The sequence below is a fragment of the Danio rerio genome, chromosome 15 (genome assembly GCF_052040795.2).
Source record: "Danio rerio strain M-AB ecotype USA chromosome 15, GRCz13ab, whole genome shotgun sequence".
Lineage (NCBI taxonomy): Eukaryota > Metazoa > Chordata > Actinopteri > Cypriniformes > Danionidae > Danio > Danio rerio.
Genome location: NC_141035.1, coordinates 36,520,682 through 36,525,037, shown reverse-complemented (window position 1 = coordinate 36,525,037; position 4,356 = coordinate 36,520,682). Strand labels below are relative to the sequence as shown.

Genomic DNA, 4,356 nt, shown 5'->3' with positions numbered 1-4,356 from the left:
ATGAGGAATGTGTTCATTCACTCACCCGATTCATCAAAATCCCAATCGTTTAATATGCATCATCCTAATTGTAATTTTTTATCAGTTATGTTTACATTTTGAATAAATTTGCCAAATATTTATTTACTTTAGCTTAAAATGCTTCGAGAATTTGGTAAACAAACAAATATGAGCCAGTGCAAGGAAATGAATCAGTGAATCGATCGATTGATTCACGTTTGGTCATAACCGAAACCTATTGCTTTATTTAGCTTAAACGTTTAGCATGATGACAACGTTAAGAGATGTACTGCTGAAGGTTAACATGAACACAACGGGGTTTACAGAAAATATGAGCAGCTTCGACGAAAAGTTACACGTTGCATATAAACTAATAATAACAATAATGTACAAAAAACCGCAAAGACGTCGACTGAACCGTCTGTGGCTCGTCTTCTGTCCAGGCAAGTTTTAATTGCTCCTTTGTCCTCATACTCAATTACATTTTGTTTTAAAATTCGATTAAACAACTTTTAGTATTTCCAAAATAATTTACCTTTATTAAGTCCCCTTTTGTGTTGCCTCACAAAGGGCTATGTGATTTTTAGGAATCATAATTATTGGAATATTTAATGATTTTTTTGATAAGGGTGCTGTTTCGTCTGTAATATGTTTGTCTTGGTTATAAAATAATATGGCATTTCTAAATATAAATGGACTAAATCTCATGATAAAATGTATGTGTAATATTTTAACCAAATATCAAAATAAAAAAAAATGTTTTACTCAATTAACACAAATTATATAAACGTTATATTTTGACCAATAAATAAAAAAAGCTATTTTGCTATTATTGATATAATTTGACGTTATAGTAAAGTAAATCATTAATTCATTTTTCTTCCACTTGTACCTTTATTCATCAGAGTATGCCACCCCTACTGAAAACCCCCCCCAGCTCAAAACAGCCTAGGCTGGTTTTAGCTGGTCAACCAGGCTGGTTTTAGAGGAGTTTTGACCACTTCCAGGCTGGTTTCCAGCCATTTCCAGCCTGGTCTTAGCTGGTCAGGCTGGGAGCCAGGCTGGTCAAGCTGGTTTTAGCTGGTCATTTTTCAGCCTGACCAGCTAAGGCCAGGCTGGAAATGGCTGGAAACCAGCCTAAAAGTGGCCAAAACCCCTCTAAAACCAGCCTGGTTAACCAGCTAAAACCAGCCAACCAGCCTTGGCTGGTTAAGCTGTTTTTTTCAGCAGGGACAGCAGAATGAACCGCCAACTTTTTCAGCATATGTTTTACACAGCAGATGCCCTTCCAGTTGCAACCCAGTACTGGCAAACATCCATCCACTTCCATTTACACATATACTGTACGCTAGTGTCTCCACACAAACTCCACACAGAGACACCACCTGATCCAGCTGGGGCTTGAACCAGCGACCTTCTTGCTGTGAGGCAACAGTGCTAACCACTGAGCTACCGTGTCGCCCCTAAAATAAATCATTAGTTTCAAAATTTGTGAATTGTGTAAGTTATTGTCTTTATATTTTTGTTTAGTTTTATTTTTAAATTAGTTGCTAAAACGTTCCGGTTTATCACCTTAACTTTATATTTATATTTGTTTGATTTTATTCAGACTTCTTTTAATTAACAAAACAAAAAAATAATTATAGTTTCACTCAATGATAATAATGATAGTTTAATCGATATTTTGAATTTGATATAAAGTAAAAAGAAATATGTTATTACCTATGCATTCTTTAGCATTATGTGAACTGCATATATATATATATATATATATATATATATATATATATATATATATATATATATATATATATATATATATATATATATAGCATTATATTTTAAAATGTATTTATTCATAATTTTAATAGTTTTAATCAACCTAAACATAAGACTACATTGGCACTTTTCATGGTTCATCAACTGCAGCAGCTGTAGTTGTACTGTCATTGACTTAATGCTAATTATTTAATTAACTCTTCAACCCACCTGTATATTTGCACAGACATCTCTCATCCATCCCCACTCATTTGTGTCAATCATCCACCCACTCCTGATGAGGTATGTGTGTCAAATTCTTGTATTCTATCATTTCCCCTGCAATGTTATGTTTGAATAGCGTGACCCATAATGCACCGCTCTCTCATCATACCATAAATATTGACATTCTCAGTCTAGCCACAAATGAAATGAATGCGCATCCTTTTTTTCTTTTCTTCTTTTTTTTACAGCTCTTCATGTGGCATTATCTGCTTTCCTTCTGGAGTGGGGGCCTTATGTTTACAGAAGAGGCCCAAGATGTTCCCGTGCCTCGCCTTGGGCTGTTGATTTAAATCCAAATACCATTCTTCAGATACTTCTGCCATTATATCATACAGTCAGTCTGTGTCGTGCATCTGTTCAAGCAGGCTAGTGGAATGGTGTGTACCACCACGCTACCCTTACATAAAGGATCCTTTAAATGCTCTAGCAGTCTACAACAGTCGACACATGAGAGCAGCTGTGAGAGACAAGACCAGGTTTGTTTACCTACTGTAAATGTGAAGCATTGCTCAGCTAATTTATTATTATTACTGCAAACTGTTTTGAGCTCAGTTTTATTATACATTAATAAAATTCACTAATACTCATGTTGTCCCACATCTCTATGGGATAGTTCACTAAAACAACAAGAATTCTCTCACCATTTATGCGTCTTTTACTTGCTTCAAACCTTAATTAATTTCATCTGTTGAACACAAAAGAAGTTGTTTTGTAATATGTTGGAAACGGTTAACCATTGCATTCTATACACAAACTGACAAAAGTCTTGTCAGCCATCCAAGTTTTAGGAACAACAAATAATAACTTGACTTCTAGTTGATCATTTGCTATCAGAAGTGGTATATATGAAAGGCAAAGGCCTCTAAATTATGCTTATTTTAGCAAAACCTGATTTTTAACTTCTTAATTAGGATAGTAAGGTCTGACTTTGCTTAGATAAAAGTCTTGTCACTTAACAGAAATAATGTGCAGTATATAATATAAAGTCATGGTGCAGTGGGAAAAGAGTTAATATTGTGTATGACTCCCAAGACTGCATCCATACATCTCTGCAATGACTCTAAAGTCATCTGAAATGGCAAAAGAAACATTCTTGCAGGACTCCCAGAGTTCATCAAGATTATTTAGATTAATCTTCAATGTCAATGCCTCCTCCTTCATCTTACCCCAGAGATGCTTAATAATGTTCATATCTGGTGGCTAAGCTGGCCAGTCTTGGAGCACCTTGACTTTCTTTGCTTTCTGGAACTTTGATGTAAAGGCTGAAGTATGAGAAGGAGCATATCCTGCTGAAGAATTTTCCCTCTCCTGTGGTTTGTAATGTAATGGGCAGCACAAATGTCAACCCCAAATCATGTTTTTTCTTTCACCAAACTTGACTGATTTCTGTGAGAATCTTGGGTCCATGTGGGATCCAATAGGACTTCTGCAGTATTTGTGGTGACTGGGATGCAGATAAACCTTCTGCAGCTTTTCTAAGTCAAGTTATTATTTGTTGCACTTAAAACTGGGATCGACGACAAGACTTCTGTCAGGTATTGTATATTACTATGGAAGTCAATGGTTACCGGTTTCCACCATTCATCAGAATATCTACTTTTGTGTTCAACTGAAGAAAGAAACTCATTAAGGCTTGAGGGGGGGTGCATTTGTATATTTGGGTGAACTATTCTTGTAACACCCAAAGTAGTTTAGAAGAATGTCCGACTTGCTCTTTTTTTATGGAGTAAAAGTGAATGGTGACCAATGGCTGGCAAAGTAATATTTTGAATATCTGCATGTAGTATTTGTAATTTGTGAATGTTAAAGGTATGCAAATTTTCTAAGTTTTTGTCTTCCAAAATGAAAGAACTGATTCTGAACGGCCTGAAATGATTAGCTGATTAATGATTGCTGTGAGTTGCGTTACAGCCTTTATATTCCTGCAAACAGTGTCTACACTGTATTTCATATTTCTTTATGCTTTTAAATAGCCGTGTGGGTCTTTGATCTGTTACAACAGCATTACATTTTATAAAAGTGACTTATTGATATAAATATAAAAAGTGAAAACAAAAGTAGGGGCAAGTCATCATCTTATTTATTTAGTGTAATTTTCATGACCAACTGAGAGAGTTTGTAATTTCGTACATCAATGAAAATAATTTAGTTAAAGTTTTCAACATCAAAAATTGGAGAGATAAACCTTCCATAATGCAGTATAAAATGTATAAATAAATATTATATATATAATAAAGTAAAGTAAGTCAGCTAATCGCTTTTAAAGCAATGGGTTTTCTCAAACTTTAAAGTGAAGTCAACTAATCGCTTTTA

At 34.7% G+C, this 4,356-nt stretch overlaps 1 long non-coding RNA gene across 1 annotated transcript; it reads left to right on the top strand.

Moving 5' to 3' along the window:
* LOC141377873 (uncharacterized) lies at window positions 1-2,630 on the top strand. Its single transcript, XR_015509746.1, has 3 exons — window positions 1-443; window positions 2,006-2,061; window positions 2,232-2,630. It is a non-coding gene; the product is annotated as an uncharacterized LOC141377873 (long non-coding RNA).
* Window positions 2,631-4,356: the final 1,726 nt, after the last annotated feature.